Source organism: Alligator mississippiensis, chromosome 6, assembly GCF_030867095.1.
Source record: "Alligator mississippiensis isolate rAllMis1 chromosome 6, rAllMis1, whole genome shotgun sequence".
NCBI classification, from domain to species: domain Eukaryota; kingdom Metazoa; phylum Chordata; order Crocodylia; family Alligatoridae; genus Alligator; species Alligator mississippiensis.
In genome coordinates this window covers 81,158,171-81,178,865 of record NC_081829.1, presented here as the reverse complement: position 1 = coordinate 81,178,865, position 20,695 = coordinate 81,158,171, and the positions used below count along the sequence as shown (strand labels likewise).

At 44.8% G+C, this 20,695-nt stretch overlaps 1 protein-coding gene across 6 annotated transcripts in view; it reads right to left on the bottom strand.

The window, feature by feature from the left end:
* C6H10orf90 (chromosome 6 C10orf90 homolog) overlaps positions 1-20,695 on the bottom strand; it is a 252,619-nt gene that overhangs the window by 5,340 nt on the left and 226,584 nt on the right. The window lies entirely within an intron of this gene.

Genomic DNA, 20,695 nt, shown 5'->3' with positions numbered 1-20,695 from the left:
TAGCATTTTCCCTAATTTCACTTACACAGTGTTATGCTTACTAAACTATTATGGATGCAGGGCCTGATCAAAGTCTCTTTGAAGCCAGTGGAAACATCCCTGGAGCTACCAGGCCCTTAAGCTGCCCTTTAGAGTGGGAGGAATGGATAAGACCCATTGCCACCAACCTCATTACACAGCCCATTTATTTTAAATGCATATAACTTCTGTCACTGTCACATACAGCAATGTTATTCAGGCCAGGAACCAGCTGATGATTAGCACTTCATGGGGGGGAAGCTATTTTCTCTTGGATTCTTTTCTGCCATTGTCAACTGTCTTGCATCTTGTGTAGTTAATTACAACTATGTACAGAGGGTCAGATCCTCAGCTGGGCATATATTGATTCCAGTGACAGTTCTGGCCCAGAGGATTTTATTTGATGGAGTTTTATACAAAAGTATAATTAATTTCCCAAGCTTTCAGACAGTGGAGAATCAGGTCCAGGCTCTGGTTGGTTAAGGATCAAAATGGCTATTGTGTTGCATTAGATGGCAGGTAATTTTAATATTTTTCCTGAAAAAGAATACTTTTGTAATGCAATATTATAGTACCATAGAGAATCATAGAGATGTAGGGCTGGAAGGGACCTTCAGAGGTCAATTAGTCCAACCGCCTGCCTGAGGCAGGATCATCTCTATCTAACCATCCTATACAAACCCATTGCTTAACTTATTAGAAAAAACTGTGTAGTCAGCCCTGACAAAACTGCAAGACACAACACCCTAACCTGCCACAGGAATAGCAGGGGGACCACAAGAGCCAATGTCCTGCTGCTGCAAGGTTGTTAAAATATACTTGAGAGATCCAAGGAAGAGGGCCGTGTTCCCACCCCTGCTACAGAGGAAGGCAGAGACCCCCACAGTCCATATCAATCTATGGTGTAAAATTCCTTCCTGACCCCCCAAACGGCAATCAGTCTGACTCTGACTGATGAGGCACAACCCTTTAGCCAAGAACTTCTGGGTTTAGGTCCCAACAAGAGCACTGACACACCCCAGGCAAAATCCCCAGTTTTGGCTGCAGTGAAACCCAATGGTTTAGAGGAAGGCCTTTAAAATAAAACAAAACAACCCCCCCCCCCCAACTCCATATGTAGCAGTAGGAGGGGGGAGGAAATCCCTCTTGGTCCCATGTGGCAACTCGCAAAGGCCAGAAGTATGGGACATACCTGGAGCATATATATCATTGTAATTATTTATTACTTTACTTTAGATCATTTAACCCAGACTTTCCCCCTCTATCTTCCCTGTTTTGCTGTTGATGCCAGCGTTATGCTCTGCCTTCCTTGTATGCATACATTATTACCCAGCACCCACAGTCCAATTTGCTTTGAAATACTGATTGGTCCCTGGTACGTGTAAAACTACTGTCCCAGACTAGGTCAGGACACCATCAGCAATGTAAGCAGAGTAGGTCTGGTGGACTTCAGGAAGAAAGCTCTAGTGGCCCTATGTATTATTCACTGTAATTTGTAATCAAAGGTGTATTTGTCATAAATAAATCTATGTACATATGCCTTCATACCCTTGCACAGTAAAAACATTTGGAAGACTTTATATGTTTCATAGTAAAAATCATATATGCTCCTTCCTATCATCTCACCGCAAATAAGAGACAGAAAATTCAGGATTAACAAATAAATATGGATAGTAAGTTCAACAGCTACTCAGTACAGATGTCAATTCAGAGCAGATCTAACATCCACTGCCCGACATACAGACCTTCCCTCTTCAGGTTCTGTTTCCAGACGCCACATGTGTTTCACTGATATTTATAAGAGTTGCCCCTAGCAACCAAACAGAACAGAACCTCTTAAAGCAGTCGCACCCAGCAGCAAACTTGCACTTAGCTTACTATATTTCTTATGAAAAAATGGGTTTTCCTTTAAATGCAGTGTCATTCACATATCTCCAAGATAAAACAGAGAGTACTAGAGGCAGCAGTTTCTACCCTGAACTGGCAGAGTTTTTATAATGAATAGGATGAGGAAAACTTAAAAGAGGCATAACAGGGCAGCTCTGCACTCTGGACAAGGGCATGTTTAGCTGGCAGCTGCTATTTTTGTGTCCCCACCTGGGTGCCCAGGGCTGCTGCCCCTTAGTTATGCTACTGCTAAAAAGTAATGGTTAAGACATATTTGACTAAACTGAATAATTTTCCTTTATTTTTTCTCTTTTTCCTGTTGATTAAAATGTATCCGTTAACATCTCAGAGACAGAGAGACACTTCGATATTTCTACTATTGGGCATATGGGCCCAGATTCTCTGGTCTGATCAAGATGAGCTTGGCACAGGATCCGGGATTTGAGGTTGCATAATTAATCAAAGCCAGTTTGCTCTCAGCACACCTCACAGCTCTCAGAGCTGGCTGCTCCAAACTTTGTTCATCTCTCTAAGGCCACAAGAAGCCATTCTGGCAAGTAGAGTTCACCAAAATCCAAGTCAGCTACTCTCCTTTTCTCTAAATCACACACCCCTAACCTGCAGCATGTCACATGGTAATCATGTGGAGTCTGGTTATGTCGGTTTTACAGACCCTCTGCGCTGCTGGAGTGGTTTAAAGAACCCAAACGAAGGCCAAAAACTTAACATCATGCAGCAAATTCAGGCCCTCTCCCTTATGGCTGCATGGCAGTGAGGTTGGGAATCACATATGCAGAGGATTCACATCATCACACAGCATGAAGGCCAGTTCTAGGAGTGTTCCCTTCACGTTCCTGTGCAGAGCAGGATCTGGCCAGGGAGGAGTGAGACTGAGGCTGGTGGAGAAAATGCCCCACGTTCCTCAGGTGTTCTAGGCTGGGCCCTTCAGCTCTAAACAAACTGGGGTTGAAGCAAGCATTAGTTTTTAGCTTACCATATGATTTACTGGGGGCAGTGATCCTCCGTGCATCATTGGGGTGCACAGAGCATTTGCCCTCATGACTGTATCAGATAGGGCTATCAGCCCTGTTCAGAAAGCTCAGCTATGGGGGCATTTGGCTGAAGAAGGTGCCTTCTACTGAGCTTTAACAGCTCCTGGAAGAGAAAGCAAAGGGGCGGATGAAGCAAGCTGTAAAGAGAATAACTTGTTGCAAGGAGAAGCTAGGCTGCTGTGCTGGGGCCAGAGCAAAAAGTGTCTCTTCTCCTAGCTTCTGGAAGGGGACAGAGGATTTTGTGTTTGTTTGCTTACTGAATTTTGCTTTGGAGAACTGGCTGAGGAGCTCATGTGGGAGCAAAATCTTCTGCAGAAGCTAGCAGGATAAATAACCTGTTTACAGTCTCCCTACTCATCAAGATTAATGTTTGCTGAAATATCTATACTATCCGGAGACTGGTGGTTTTCTCACAGCTGGGAAAAAATAATCACTTAAGGCTTTTTGCTTTTTGTAATAAAAAGCTGCTAGTAACACATTCAGCTAGAAATCTGGGGACATTTCACTCCATGTTTCCACCCCTAGAACACAGTGAAGAAATGTCACCTGGCTCTAAACTAGTCACCCTGCTGCCAGGAGCTGCGCTTGGGCTCCCCGCCCCACAGTGCAATTCAGACAATTGCATTGTTGGCTTCAACACCTAGGAAACAAGTGAATTCTCGAGGTAGCTTTCCCAGGGTGGAGTCAAGGGGAATGCCAGATCTCAGAGGGAAAATCTCCAACAGCTGGAGGATGAGGTTAGGTTGGAGATTCCTGTTGACGATGCATCTAATCCAGCTTCTGCTCCAGTGTCACATCCAGTCCAAGCTAAGAATAAGCAGAGGGGATGGTGCTTGACATGGGAGGTTAGACCAAAGGCAGAGAACGACTGTTGCCAGCCTGCTTCTGTAAAAGAAGCAAGGCCAACAACAGTAGGGAGTAGGATATGGAAGTTAAGGTTCTGTTTGCAACCTCAAGCAGTAGGAAGACGATAATTTCTTTAAGGTCCTAAGGGTGTGGGCTCTTTTTACAAAGAGGGAATGTGGTGGTAGGAGCAACAGGAGGAGGTATGCAGGATGAATTTACTGCTCTCCAATGCCTCTGGTCGTAATGCTGGGAACAAATGAGAGAGGACTGTGCTTTGGCCTGCAGACCTATGACAGTAGGCTAATTTTCATTTTTTTTCATAAGCCGCTGTGACAATGGGGCTTTCATTGGTAAAATCATAATTACTAAAGAGTCAGCAAGCAGGGCTACTGCTGAAGCACATGATCTCTATGGGCATGTGTAGATGAAATGGGGGCCCTAAATTGAAGCAGTGGGTTTTTAAAAACACAACTTCAATTTAGGGCCACATAAACCCCAGTATCATGCACATACCTGTGCACTTACTTCCCTTTCCAATGGCAGGGAGGGCAGGGTGAGCTGCCGGCGGGCAGAGTGGTCCCTGGGCTGTATGTGTGTGTGGTGGGGGTTGGTGCTTCCCTCTGCAGCAGCAGTGGCACCCTTACAGGCAGAACCTGGCTGCAGGCACACAGATTGGGTGGTCCTGGGGAGCATCGCAGTCACGGAGGGAAGCACCAAGCCCCTGCGCAGCTCAGGCAGGCAGGCAGGCTCCTGGGGGGGGGGAAAAAAAAGATCAGGCTCACTGTTTTTTTTTTTCCTTGGGTGGAGCCTTCTTTCCCAGGCTGCTGCCAGGCTGCCTGCACGGGCTTCCTGCAGAGCCCCTCAGTTGCGTGGAGCCCAGTGCTTCACTCCACAGCTGTAGGGCAGACCAGTTTTCTGCGGCCCAAGTCATTTAAGGCACATTACACTCCAGAATTTGCTACAGCAGCTAGAATTACTGCACACTATGCCGCTGACACGTGCAAACACCAACACCATTAAAGTGGAGCAAAAGCATTTAAGCCGTTTTAAAGTATTGTGCACGCATGCCCCTCATTTCATCTACACATGGCCTATTTCTTTAAAGTAATCCTGTCCATGTAACATAGGAGCTATCTGGATGGGCACCAGAACAGTGACAGCCAACAACCTTGTTGGAAAAGATAGGCAATCATAATAGAGATTTTTGAAGAAAGAATTAAAAGAAGGTCATGAGGAAAATCCTTAAGGACCATCCCTGGAAGAGAAAAAGCAATCTACCTTACTTATGAAAGTGTCGATTGTATAAGAGTACAGTGACATAAGACTTACAGTGCAACACCACAGGCAAACAATGACATACCCTTTCATGTAGCATCTCACAGCTAACTCTCAGGGCAATCCTTGAGAAAATAAATAAAACAAGGCCATTCAAATAAGGTAAGCCTTGAAGGACTATACAACAGGAGGATCTTAAAGTAATTTCAGAAGGAAATGAGAAACAGGTGCACATTACAGAGTAAAAATAATATGTGAAAAGTAGTTAATCTTTGTTAACATCTAAGCAGCAAAATACATTTCCAAGTGAAAGTCTGCCACTCCAGCTCTTCAAGAGGGCCACCACAAAGAGAATAATAATAGCCCACCAAAGACCTGAATTAACATTCCCACTGAGCTAAGTTCAAAGTAAGGCATAAAACAGACAATGCTTCAGGATGATAATAACCAACCTTCTAAATTACATTTTAAGATTATGAAAAGTCAGTATCAAATTCATAGCTTTGATTTTTTTAAGTGAAAAATATTCTAAGGGAGGGAATAGCAGTGAGTTCAAAGCTTGACAGGCATGCAAGGTTTCTGGTGAGATGTTCCACAGGAAAAAAAATGCAAATATGAAACACTTCATTCATGTTTTATTCAAATCCTGCAAGTCTGCTGAGCTTCTGGTATTTATAACAATGCCATGTACAGCAGTGATTTATTTGTGACATTCCCTGAGCAGGGTGAAGATACCACACCAACGTCTTAAAGTTGCAAACCAAGGTAAACAGATCATCATCCTAATATATATTTAACAAATGCTAATGCTTATCCCAGAAATGGATGAAAAGAAAAATATATTCCCTGGCTGGGAGGCTGTTAAATATTTAAGCAAAGAACACACCACTTAGGCATGAGAAGAGGGCGAATGGGTCCCCTGCTTTCCCACCTACAAATAAATCTTTCAGGCACTGAAAAAAGTGACAAAATGGACCATGGGGTATGTTCTGCCTTTTAGTAGAAATATATGCCTTCAACTTATATAGAAGTAGCAATAGGCATCAACCATACCCTATGGATGGACTCATCACCAGTCTCTGTTGTTTGTCACCAGCTCTCACCCCTGGCTCCAAGTAGTGGCAGTGGCCACATCCCCAGGCAACTTAGTCAGCTCTAGGGCCAAATGTGGTAGGTTACCCCTCGATGAACATCCTTGGGTTAAAGAGAGACATTCATTTCCTAATTTAGTGCACAAATCTACCCTGGCAGATAAAGCAGACCTAACAGAAATGTCAATTATTCTAGCAAGAAGATATGGTAGCAGACTTTTGTAGAATGCTTAGGTCGTCAGTATGTATGCATCACTACTGCCATCTTTCATTTGTCTTGACACTATCTTGACATGATGATCAAAGTCATGATGATCAAGGCAAAGAAAACAAGGATGACTCAGTGCAAAGCTTCCTCATTATAATCCAGTTCTTACGCAGATATATGAAGTCTCATTCTGCCATATCCTTTTGAAGTTCTGTGGAAGTAGGCAAGAAGTGAAACAACAGATGCTTCACATATAGGGAGCTTTTACTGCAAATCTATATTTAGGTGACTGAGAGAAAATGGTTGCTCTTCACTGAATTATAGCATGGTGGAGTTTGGATGATTCAGCCACCCTTTTTAGGATTACTATATTCACCTTTGTAGATTAAGGAAAGGTGTGGAAAAGGTGCCTTAAAAATTGCCTGATTTATACCCAAGCTGGTTAGCCTACCACAAGTGACAGTGATCTCATTAGAGAGGTCAATATAATATAGCACAATGACATTTCTGACCAACAAGAGCAAAAAATTGATAATTGGCTAGATAAAAATCCCCAACACAGCACTAAGGGTGTGGACAAAAGTTTCATTTATCATGTGATCAGCCCCTTGAAAGTGCTCTACAGTTGTGCCCTTACAGAAGAGCACAGCTACAGAGCACTTTAAAAGTGTCTAATCGTGGAACAGTTTGAACTCTCATTACATGAGGGTTCAGATGAAGACACTACAAAAAGGAGCACCTTCATTAGCATCTGTCACTGTGTGCCAGGAGCACGGCTGGGCTAATATAGTTTAGCCCTGCCGTTGGTGCTGTCTTCAGAATGGGAGGGGCAGAGGGGAGGGGAGGGAGTTTGTCTGGGGCTTGCCCACCCTGTGCTGGAGGGTGAGGCTGGTGGATTGGAGCCCTCCTGAGGTGGGGGGCTCCAATCCACCCACCCCATCCTCCAGTGCAGTCTGGGTAAACCCCAGCCAGGCTCCCTCCCGTCCCTTTCCCCCCTTCTGTTCTGACAGCACCAGAGCTGTGAAGTGCCGTTAGTTACAGCAAGAAGCTACACATATGTCAGCACCCTAAGTGTAAAGAAAGGCAGTGTTGAAGTAATGTAATTGTAGTGGTCCAGGAAACATGAGAGAGGCAAAAGTTTTTTTGGGTGATATCTTTCATTGGACCAACTGCATGGTTGGGATAGATTTAGACAAGCTTTAGGGTACCACAGTATGCTTCCTCAGTCTCTGCAAGAGAAGCAGGCACAGCAAAGCTAAATAGCAAATGGAAAAATGGCCTGTAGAAAACTCTGTATGCAAATAAAAATAGGATATAAGATACATAAAAACATGATATCAGGTAGCCAAAAGATAAAAAATTGTAGTAAAAACCTTTTAAGTGGAAAGCAGAATTGTTCAGGAGGGTGATTATCACTTGAGAAGTGCAGAGATTAGTGAATATTAGGTAGATTATAATGGACCATGAAGTCACTATGTATGGTAAGTCCCTGATTCTAATGTTCAAAAGGCTAATGAATTTTTGTTCCCAGGCTCATCTTTTCAAGATTTTTTTTGTAAATTCCCCTTGAGCATGAGAGCTGTGTGGTCAGGCAGGGAGTGATTATTTGTGAAAAAAATGTTCTCCTGTCTGTTTTCTAGTGTCTCTGTCCTTTATTTTCTCAGAGATCATTCCCTCTGGTGTGTAATTTTGTCTGGTTTCATCCACATAGTTACCATGAGGACATCTGGCACTGGATGAGGTATACCACATCCTGGGATAGTCTTGTACATGATCTGTAGATTATGATGGTTTATTGTGGGGAGTGTTGATTGTTTTGGCAATAGAGTTGACAGATCTTACATTTATTGCTGAGGCAAGGCTGAGTCCCTGTTGATCAGTGGGGAGTTTGCTTCTGATGCTGACTTGGACAATGTTGGAGGCTGTCTAAAGGCCAGGAGTTGGACAGGGGAGGAGTACCCACATTATCTAGTGGGCAGGAGCACCCACATCTTCATGCCCACATAATCTAGTGTTTTATTTACTGCCACATTTCTAGTTGTTTTCCTTGATATTGATATAGATAATCATATTATAACCAGGATTGATAGAAAGCATTTTTTGCCTGAAGGGCAAAATAAAAGGGCATACAGGCTGTGGAAGCAGAGGGTAACTACCAAGCAGAAGTATACTTCCTTAGGTCGCACTTGCAGGGAATCAGTTAGGAAGGCCAAAGCAGCATTAGAACTCAGGCTGACGACAAAAATTAAGGACAACAAAAAGTCCTTCTTCAGGTATGTAGGGAGCAAAAAGAAAGCACAGGGCAGCATAGGACCCCTACAGGGTAGATTAGGGCATTTGATAACAGATAGGAGGGATAAAGCAGAGCTCCTCAATGGGTTTTTTGCCTCTCTATTCTTGAACACGGATCTAGACAAATCTCCCAAATGCATTACTGACAGAAGTAGGAGGAACACCAGCCCACCAACTGTCAGTGTTGACCTAGTAAAGAGACACTTGGAGGGGCTGGATGTGTTTAAGTCACCAGGACCAGATAAGCTCCATCCAAGGGTGCTGAAAGAATTAGCCAGTGTCATAGCAGAGCCACTGGCATGACTGTTTGAGCATTCGTGGTGCTCAGGTGAGGTCCCAAAGGACTGGGAAAGGGCTGATGAGGTCCCTATTTTCAAGAAGGGGAGGAAGGAGGATCCAGATAATGATAGACCGGTTAGTCTCACCTCTATCCTTGGGAAACCCCTTGAAAAAAATATCAAGGATCACATTTGTAGGAGGCCAGCAGATAATATAATGCTGAAGGGCAACCAGCACAGGTTCATAGCAAGTAGATCCTGCCTGACTAACCTTGTTTCTTTCTATGACCAGGTCACTAAATGCTTAGATGCAGGAGTTAAGGTAGATATCATCTACTTGGACTTTAAGAAGGCCTTCAACATGGTCTCCCATCCTATTTGCATAAACAAATTGAATAGCTGTGCCATAGACGATTATCCAGTCATGTGGGTGGCAAATTGGCTTAAGGGTCATACCCAGCGAGTGGTGGTGGATGGGTTGGTATCAACCTGGAAAGATGTGGGCAGTGGCAAAGCTCAGTTCTTGGGCCAGTGCTGTTCAATATCTTCCTCAGTGACCTGGATGAGGGTGTGGAAAGCATTCACAGATGATACCAAACTATGGGGCAAAGTAAACATACTGATGGGAAGAAACTGAATCCAGGTGGACCTGGACAGGTTAGAGAAGTGGGCAGAGAACAAGAGGATGCAGTTTAGCAAAGACAAGTGCAAGGTGCTGCACCTAGGGAGAGGGAATCACCAAATCCCTATTGGCTTGGGGATGACCTTTTCAGCAGCACAGCAACAGAAAGAGATCTTGGAGTTGTTGTCAACTCCAAGATGAATATAAGTCATCAATGTGATGAAGTAATTAACAGAGCTAACTGTACTTTGTTATGCATTAGTAGGTACACCATGAACAGGTCCAGGGAGGTGGTGCTTCCCCTGTATGTGCCACTGGTCAGGCCTCAGCCGGAGTACTGTGTCCAATTCTCCACAGGAGATGGAGAGAGTCTAGAACCTACAAACTGCAAGATATGCAGCAGTATACCCCAGGTAAGTACCAAGGGGCCCTTTGGGCATCAGAACAGGGGTGCACCAAAGGCACCATTTGGAGGTCTCAAATGCCTCTATACTAATGCTCAGAGCATTGGAAACAAGCAGAAAGAACTCACACTCTGCTTACAGACAATAACTTTGATTTAGTGGGGCTAACGGAAACCTGGTGGGACCCCACCCATGACTGGGTGGTATACATTGAGGGCTACAGGTTGTACAGAAGGGACAGAGTAAGGAGGAAAGGGAGCAGGGATGCTCTCTATATAAAGGAGTATTATACATCTATCCTAATCAAAATGGGATCAGAGGAGGAGAAAGTTGAAGCATTGTGGGTTAGGATACATGGAGGCCGAGGAGAAAGGGACTTAGTGGTGAGGGTCTGCTACAGACCACCAGACCAAGAGGAAAAGCTAGACTTGGAATTCTTGAGGCAGCTCTCAGAGGCTGTATGGTCTAGGGACACGGTTGTCATGGGGGACCTAAAGTACCCTGACATCTGCTGGGAAGAGCAGTTAGCCAAATCCAACTGTTCACATAACACAGGAAGTATACAGTCCCATTAGGGGGAATTCCTTAATGGACTTGGTGTTGGCTACAGGGGAGGACCTGGTAGGGGAGCTGCAGATTCATGGTCACCAGAAAGGGCATCAGAGGGGGACACCAGTCCACCAACTGTCGATGCTGACTTGATGCCGAGTCACTTGGATGGACTGGATGTGTTCAAGTCAGCAGGCCTGGATGAGCTCCATCCGAGGGTACTGAAGGAATTGGCTGGTGTCATAGCAGAACCACTGGCACGGCTGTTTGAGCACTTGCAGTGCTCAGATCAGGTCCTGGAGGACTGGAAGAAGGACAATGTGGTCTCTATTTTCAAGACGGGGAGGAAGTAATTATAGGCCAGTCAGTCTCACCTCCATCCTTGGAAAGGTCATGAAGGATCATAGTTATGACAGTCCAATGAGAAAAATAATGTAGCAGGGAAAACAGCATAGAATCATAGCAGATAGATCATGCCTGACCAATCTGGTTTTGTTTTATGACAAGGTTGCAAAATTCTTAGATGTCATTTTCTTGGATTTTAGCAAGGCCTTTGATACAGTAACTTATCCCATTCTCATAAATTAAGAGGCTGTGACATAGATGTTTACATGGTCCGGTGGGTGGCAAATTGGCTTAGCGGTCGTACCCAGAGAGTGGTCGTAGACGGGTTGGTATCGACCTGGAAGGAAGTGGGCAGTGGAGTTCTTCAGGGTTCGGTCCTTGGACCTGTACTCTTCAATATCTTCATCAGTGACTTGGATGTGGATGTGAAGTGGACTCTATCCAAGTTTGCAGACAATACTAAATTGTGGCGTGAAGTGCACACTCTGGAGGGTAGAGAATGACTGCAGGCAGATCTGGACAGGTTAGAAAAGTGGACAGTACACAATAGGATGCAGTGCAACAAGGACAAGTGCAGAGTGCTACACCTAGGGTGCAAAAATATCCAGCACAGCTGTTGGCTAGGAAGTGACCCCTCAGCAGCACAGACATGGAAAGGGATCTGAGAGTCATAGTGGACTCCAAGATGAACATGAGTCATTAGTGTGATGAAATCATCAGTAAAGCTGACCACACTTTATCATGCATCAGCAGATGCATGACAAATAGAACCAAGGAGGTGATACTTCCCCTCTATGTGGCATTGGTCAGACCGCAGTTGGAGTACTGTGTCCAGTTTGGGGCACAGTACTTCAAGAAGCATGTTGATAGACTCAAAAGGGTCCAGAGGAGGGCCTCTCGTATGGTTAGGGGCTTACAGGACAAGCCCTATGAGGAGAGACTGAGGAACCTGGACCTCTTCAGTCTCCGCAAGAGAAGGCTGAGAGGCGATCTTGTGGCCACCTACAAATTCATTAGGGGACTGCAGCAAGGGATCAGAGACGCTCTGTTCACCAGGGCGCCTCTTGGGGTAACAAGGAACAATGGTAATAGACTGACAGAGAGCAAATTTAGGCTAGATATCAGGAAAAACTTCTTCACAGTAAGGGTGGTCAATATTTGGAATGGGCTTCCAAGGGAGGTGGTGCTCTCCCCTACCTTGAGCGTGTTTAAGAGAAGGCTGGATAGGCATCTGGCTGGGGTTGTCTGACCCCAGAACTCTTTCCTGCCTAGGCAGGTGGTTGGACTTGTGGCAGAAGGCCAACTCTGTTTCTCCTCAAAAACTCTGCTCTGTGACAATTTTGTTAGGATGGGCCCAGCAGAGGATACACACCTTACGCTATCTCTTTAGGTAACCTGAGCTGGATATATTCCTGAGGGAGGGGGAAGCTTTCTTCCTCTGCCTACATGACTGGCATCGCATACCTGGGTGAGGGTCTTGGGCACCCTGGTGGGCTAGAGACTGCCAGTCTGCCCAGCAACCAGTGGTGAATTTCAAATTGGTTGACTGACAGCCAACAGGTGCTGGCCTCCATTGGACCAGGTAAATGAGGTCATAAGAGCTATATAATTTAAGGACTGCCCAGGAGGAAGGGAGGCAGCAGCTATGAGGAAAACTCAGAGAAAGGGAGGAGCTGGACTATCTGAAACATGCTCTCGCTTTCAAAACTCATGATCAAGGAACTGCCTACCTCCAGGGGGAATCTCCACCAGCCTCTGGATGATACTTGTGAGTAAGCTACCTGAGATCTAACTAAATATATAGCTTGCAGTAACTCGGATGCATGATGAAAGGCTACTCCAGCCACCCTGTTTGCTCTATGGGATTTCTCTGATACTACTTAACTCTGTACCCTATTCCAACCCTACTCCTTGTAACCAATAAAGTTCTCCTTTGTACCTAGCATGGGAGACTTATTGGGAGCGGGTCTAGATTATGCCTTGGGGTCCCCTTGGTTCGGCTGACTAAGGGAGACCAGTACTTGCACTTCCGATTGAGGGAAGTATCCCAAGTTCTTGAAGTGAGTCAAGTCCCATCAAGGGATACTAGGGCCTGTGTTTCCCAGGGGGCACAGAGCCAGAATCAAGCCCATCCCTGCGTGGTAGCAGCTCTACCCCCAGACTAGCAGGTGTGCTCCAGGAAGGGGGTTGGCCAGATGTGAGGTGCCCCCAGGGTGGCACTCAGAGCCTGGAAGGTGGTTGGGCGCAGTGAGGGGGGTGGCTCAATGCAGGAGCACCCCCTACTGGCCCGCCACAAGACTCGATGATTTGTTGAGGTCCCTTCTGACCCTAGCATCTATTAATCTATAAATTCAAGAGGGATGTGGACAACCTTGAGAGGGTCCAGAGGACGGTCATTCATATGGTTAGAGGCCTTCAGGGAAGGCCCTATGAGGAAAGGCTGAGGGGCCTGAACCTTTTCAGCCTTTGTGAGAGAAGGCTGTGGGGGGAATCTTGTGGCAGTATACAAATTCACCAGTGGGGGGCAGCAGGGAATAGGCGATGCTCTGTTTACCAGAGTACCCTTGGAATAACCAAGAACAACAGCCACAAGTTGATAGAGAGTAGATTTAGGTTGGACATCAGAAAGAACTTCTTCATGGTTAGGGTTGCCAGAATCTGGAACAGGCTTCCAAGGGAGGTGGTGCTCTTCCCTACTTTGGGGATCTTTAAGAGAAGACTGGACAAGCACCTGGCTGGGGTCACATGACCCCAGCACTTTTTCCTGCCACAGGCAGGAAGTCAGACTTGATGATCCATTGAGGTCCCTTCTGACCCTAGCATCTATGAATCTATGAATCAATAAAGCTGTTTAATCCCAGACAGCAGCAACAAAAAGGAAGGGTGCTTGAGGAACAAAGGGTTCCAAGGAAACCTGGGTTCAGAGACTTGTTTGGCAGCTTGGGAGTTTAGGGAGCCTGGAGAGTTTCGAAAAAGGAACAGCTGAGTATTTTTGGGGGTGCTCTGGGCTCTGTGGGCTGGATTTGGAACAGGAACAGCTTTACTCTTTGGAGGGGGTCAGAGAACCTCTGGATGGGTAGCCTTTGCTCCAGTAAATGCCTTTACTGAAGTCTGCTTTACTTCTTGATACTTTGAGTTGTCCTGGGCCTCCAGAGTAAGAAGCAAAGTCCCTCTTTCAAGAGCAGAACTAGATGCTAGCTCCTTGATTCAGAGCCATGGAGTCCCAGGAAGGTGAGAGACTAAAAAGCCAGAGTCTCAGAAAGGAAAGGAGCCTGGGCACTCTCCTTGCTCTAGAACAGTGGGGGACAACCTTTCTAGCAAGCATGTCAGAAATTAGCTTCAAACCCTCCCCAAGTGCCATTTCCATCTCCTTCCCCTGCCTGATCTGCTGCTTTGCTTTCTGTTTCCTGCCATATACCCCTGCCCAAACTATTGTTCTGCGTAGTGCTCAGTCAGCTCTGCTCTCTGCATGATTTCCTGCTCCACTTTCTGTTCCCTGCCCTATATGCAACTGTTCACTGTCCCCTCCCCAGTCTGCTGCATGTCATACACAGAGGCTGCTCATGTCACTTGTGGTATCTGTTAGGGGTGTGTGAAATGGGCCATATTTGATTTGGATTCAGGGACAGTGATTTAATTTGTTGATTCGGATCACTGTCCCCAACTCATATCCAAATCTGGAGATTTGAGGCTGATTTAGAGAATCAGCAATTTGGCCATAGACACAGCTTTAAATGTTTTTTCTACGTACCTTGAGGTAGCAAGCACAGCTCAGGAATGCTGTGATGGTGGGGTGGATAGACCATCGAGGGTGGGGGTGCATGTTTAGCAGCAAACCCAGAAGTGGACCAGAAATACTTTCAGTCCACTTCCGGTTCTGACACCAAGCATGCTGGGGGCCCTCCCAGCTCTGTGATTGGTCATGGGGGAACCCCAGGTGTCCCCCAGACCCAGGAGGTACCAGTTGTTGAGTCAGGGGACATGGGGGGGGGGGCAGTGCACTTCCCGGCAGACCTGGAAGTGGAGTGGAAGTGCTTCTGGTCCACTTCCAAGTCTGCTGCTGAGCGCACTGGGGAGCCCCCCACATTCCTGTGGGATGCTCTATCTGCCCCACCATGTCAGCATTCATGAGCTGCCTGGTACCTTGAAGTATGTAGAAAAAACATTTAAAGCTGTGTATATCTGAATCACCAAATCTTTCCAAATCTCTCCAAATCAATTTGGAGGGTTCTGATTCAATTCGGAGAGATTAAACGGTCTCCTGATTTGATTCAGATTCGGAGATTTGGTGAATCAAATCAGGGACTGAAGCTTTGCACAGCCCTAGTATCTGTGCCACAGATTAGCCACCCCTGCTTTAGAAGCCACTCCAGGGCAGGCTTCACGAGACCCTCTCAGAGACCAGACAAGACCACAGTGGTCCCAAGAAAGCACCCCCTGGAGGGCATTCCATGACGACTTCACAAAAATTGAATGTGTGTAAGGTAGTTGTCCTGACCTCCTTACTTTATGCCTAAGAGTTGTAGACAATCTACAGACATCAAGTCAAACTATTTTCATCTAAAGTGGAGGAGAAAACTAATACAACTAAGATGCCAAGACAGGATCCCAAGTGCTAATGGCCTTCAGCCAGCAAATATACCAAAAATGGGTCCTCTGATTATAAAGTCACAACTAAGATAGTTTGGACATGTAGTTAGGATGCTTGATAACCAGTTCCCCCTTAAATCCTTTCTGGAAAACTGTGCTGTGGCAGATATTATTACTCCAACACTAAAAAACATGAAAGAAATTGAAATCCACCACGTAAAATGTAAACTTGATAAATATGCTTTGCACTTGAAAGCTTGTGTAACTTTATCCGAGCCATGCAATTGGTCCAATGAAAGATAACACCCACAAAGATCTTTGCCTTGAGATAGATAATCAGACAATCAGCAACTAAAAAGATACAAGAACTGTTTTTAAACAACCCTGAATCAATGTAGTATTTACAGTCAAAGCTGGGAATAGAAATGTCACGAATGTAAGACCTGGTGCATTTGTTTATGATGATGGAACTGGCTTTGAGAGAAAAACCTATCAAGGATGCAGAGCACAAGTGTCTACAAAAAAGGTTCAGCATAAGGATCATCTCTCCCAGTCTACAATATTGAGAAATATCTATTGAGTCTGTAACTCTATATTCTAGGCAAAAGTCAGGCTTATCAGCCATCTGAGACCACATTGCTGATGAAAATGGCCTTTTTCAATGACAAAGGATAAGAGTGTATGTGAATGGGAACCATAAAATATTTTTATAATTAGAATATGTTTCTACACTGTATGTTACCAGTCACTGAAAAGCTTAGCCCCAGTATAAATGATTATATTCTCAGACTTCTCTGTCACTTAAATTTAAACATAGGAGTCCGACAGATGTTCGCTGATTCAGGGGTTGCTTTGTAATGCTTGGCACTGCTCTACACTGCCCACTGATAATAAAAGCAGAGATATTTTTAGGTACGTACAGATACTGGGGCTACCACATTTTTAAACTCAGTAACCCACTTAAAAAACATAATGAATCCTCAATACAAAACAAACGTATGTAGCTGAATTTTACCTAGGGATACCCATCCCAAGGGAAGAATTTGTCCCTGCGCTGTTTAGTCCAGAATAATACAGAGGTGATGGGTAAGAAACTGGATACTGTGTCAATGAATGCAAGCAAAGGGATCTAAAAGCTTGACTATGATTTGAGAGCACTGTAAGAGCATGTTAGTAAAACAAGTTAACTAATCCGCTCCACAAGTCCCTTGTAAACAAAGCAGTGGTTATTTAATAGATTACTGCTTAAATTTCAACTCGGCCAGCTACACTGCTCGTTGAAGTCTAGCCTACACTGCTTATTCCATTCTACGCTTAGATCATTTTAATATCTTCTATCCTAGTCAAAACAAATCCTAATGTAATGAAGGGAGTCTAAGCCCATGTCTACACTGCACTGGCAGCATGTCCTGCTCAGGCATTCCCTGTCTACCTGCTCCCACACATGCTCCAAGCTTGGAAATATGCTGGTGAGGCCACTGCAGGGTCATCCCTAGGGGCCATCCTCAAGCTGAAGACTGATGCTACAGAGGGCTACCCTGGAACAGCTTCACCATCATCTTTCTGAGTTTGGGCTTTTAGACATTTGTGGAACTTTCTACAAGTTGACTGGACGTTCTCTGCCCTGTGCTGATTGGCTGTTTATTCCAACCCTCCTTTCCCCTTACTCTGTCTTGTCACTTCATTTCACTCCATACCTGTCCCTTAGCCATTTCTCCCCTGCCCTATTCTCAAATCCTTTTGCTTCCTTTTTTTCTTTCTGTTTAGGTGATTCCTACAAACTTAACATGTACATACCTCAAATTTGAGGAATAACATACCATTTGCTGCCACTGCAGTGGCTGCTTTGCTTGTATGTTTGCCCCAGCCTTGTGCCTGCCTTGTCCATTTAGATTTAAGCCCTTTGTGGCATGGACTGTGGGTGTGTACTACATAATACAATGAGGTATTGGGGTACAATGGGACTTGGTTGGTTTTAGGCCCTACCATAATACACATTAACAGTAATAAGAATAGGTCATTCCTGTTCTTAATTACATTTATGCAAGTGTAAGCTAATCTTTTTTTCATCATGGTCAGCCTCAGACTTATGGCCAAATGCCAACAGTATGAGTGACACTATTACTAGCTATGAATATTGAGTAAGAACAAATCTGAGACTGGGAACAACTAGTCTAATATACAAATGAAGATAGGCAGCTGGCTGCAAACTTTTAATTAGCTGCCTATGACACCTGAGGACAGTGAGGATGTATTTTGCTGTGTGATTGGTTGTTTATGGGGTTTTTTTAGTGCAAATCTGCTCATTGCCATCCACCACTTCCCCCATAATCTAAACTATAATCAAGCTCACATAGTATTTCTTAAGCTAACAATAATAATAATAATAATAAAATCCCCCAACCTCTATTTTCAGTCACTTTGAGCACAGTTCAGGTGTTCTACACACCTGCTTCCACAGTACTCTTGAAGATACAGGATCTAACTGCTGCATATAGACATAAATCAAGGGAAACTAGCAGGTATCTCTTTTGAGGGTGGATGGCAACTTTATGATTCCCTATACTGTCACTTTTACCAAAACAAACTTTCCCAAAAGGAAAGGAAAATGGAGGGTATAAAAAAAGTGTTCTTGTGAATTTAAAAAAAATCCTCTAAAAGTGCTTGTGTACACTAAGATCACAAGGCTGTTCATTATGAGGATTTAAAGATCTATAAACAGCTGGTAGTCCTGTCATTGAAGTAATTACATCATGGTTTTCTAGATTTAAATCCAGTTATTTGAACATTGTTTCTATTCAGTTCGTCACAGTGGGATCTCTAATTTGTTCAACATAGTCAACAGCAAAGTAGTCTATCTTGGACTAATTAGCACTCTAGAAATTCAGCAGTATACATTACACAGTACAAAGGCTAGTAAGAGAGTTGTAGGTTGTTTGCTTCCAAAGTGCTCTTGTGATGATAAAATCTTTTGCTGGATAAACAGTCTCATTTTTTCTAAAATTACTTTCAGCCTTTTGTGAAATCCCGTTCATGAATTACAATTACAAATGGTAAACAACTTGTTTGTGAAGCTGAGAAGGTAAACGGAAGCTGCACAGATGTTGGTATTTATATGGAAATGATGTTGGATGCCAATTATCTTTCTCTCACATGAGAAACCATAAAGTTATAACAATACTGGCAAAATGGTTTGAAAATTATGTGTGATCTAATAATTCTATATTCTCAATAAACATCCTTTATTTTGTTAAAGTGATGTTAGAGAGAGACAGAAAGGGATTTCCAAAGGCCTTTGTTTCTTTTTTACAGTAACAATGAGATAAAAAGGTAAGTGATCTTCATGGTGAAATAGGTGTAAATCATGCTCGTGTAGGAGAGATTAGGTGCAACAGCAAACAAATTTCTTCAGTAAAACAGAACAACAGCATCTCTGTCACAGGTTTTAAAACCTTCCTGATAAAAACATCTGTCAAATGACAAAAACCTAATGTGAACTGGGGTTGGGGGGAAGATTGATGAAGTACTTGCTGCCAGTATTTGCAGTAAATGTAATAAAAACATGCTTTTAAGCAGCTCAGGAGTAGATTCAGATGCTACATCATCCAGCCATGGATGGGGCTTCAGAATCAAAAACTGAGGTTATCTTTTGGCCGGTGGAAATTTTGCCTGCTACCCAAATGACCCTTTTGAAAGCTGTTGCTGGAAAATACATGGGGGTAAACTGACAACGGGACTGTGTCAGGGGTAGGCAAAATATGGCTCATGGGCTGGATCCGGCCTGCTAACTGATTGGATCCGGCCCACAGCTGCCCCTGTGGCACTCTGCATGGGGCCGAGACCTGTCCGTGCTGTGCTTCTGCCTGTGCCCACTAGACAGTTCCTGGCCAGCATGCACAGCTTCTCAGCGGGGCTGCTCCCAGTGTGGCTGCAGGTACTACTTGGCTCTCCCCATCTCCATTGGCTCCTCCTCCTCCTTCTGCCCCTATTGCACTGCTCTGGGCTCAGGGGAAGCTCTTGCCCCAGTGGGTAGGTAGGGGCTCCAGCACCAGCTCCTGGCTGTCTTCCACCCATTTTACCTGTTCAGTGCGATGAGTACCTGTGGGAGTAGTGGGTGGAAGGCAACTGGGAGATGGAGCCCCACACACTGGGGCAGGAGCTGCCTGGCCGTTGCTTCCCCACCTCCCTGGAGTGCTGCAGCAGGGGCAGAAGAAGGAAGAGGAGGGGTTGCTGGAGATGGGGTGAGCTGAGCAGTACCCGGGTGGCTGCAGCTGCACTGGGAGCAGCCCTGCTGGGAAGCTGTGCACGCTGGCCGGGGTCGGGGGCAGGCATAAGCAGGAGTGCAGTATGGGCTGCCTCAGGCAGGAGCAGGCAGGGCTCAGTCACATGTGGGGGCAGCACGGGCCGGATGGGGTATGCACTGCAACTGTACCGCACTGCTTGGGGAAGCTGTGCTGCGTATGTCTCTTGCCTCCCTGCCCCGCTCCATCTTGCTCTCGACACCTAGCATGCAGGCAGCCCCTACACACATGCACACATCCACCTCCCTGTATCCCCCACACCACTCCTCCACACAATATACAAGTGTGTAAGACTTCAGTTGGAGCTTGTATGCAAGTGGCTTTGTACAGGCTACTCAAGAAAATCATAAATCAGAACAAAAATTATTTTTTGACATAAAATTAAAATATGCTACAGAAGGTGTTTGATTTTTAGTATATGATTTGGTTTTTATCTATAACTTCCTAAAATAATATCTTCTGAAAGATTTCATGTGTGCAGTCCTCAACAACTCACCAAAACTCATTAAGTGGCCCTCCAGCTGAAATAATTGCCCACCCCTGCTCTATGTACCACATGACCATGAAGACGCTAGGAAGGGGGGAGAGGGGAAGTGAAAAAACATTACTCTCAGGATAAACAGAAAATCAAAACACAATGCTTTGAAGCCTAGAAGCCCCATAAAAAGACACAATATATTCTTTAAGTAGGTTTCCATCTCATCATTCTTCTCTCTGGGGTTCTCTGTTTTTCAAATGTTGTTTTTATGTCCATTGTTTTGAAAGAGCATACTGCTCCCAAGAGACCAAGAAACCTGCAGACAAGCTAGATTTGGCAGAGTCCTTGTACTTTCCCTCAGCTGTTCTGAAAATCCTCCCAGAAGATATTAGTTTAGGAGTCAAGCATTAGCTGTTTAACCCTTGCCATGTTATTTTCTTTATCCCACTAGTTCTTAGT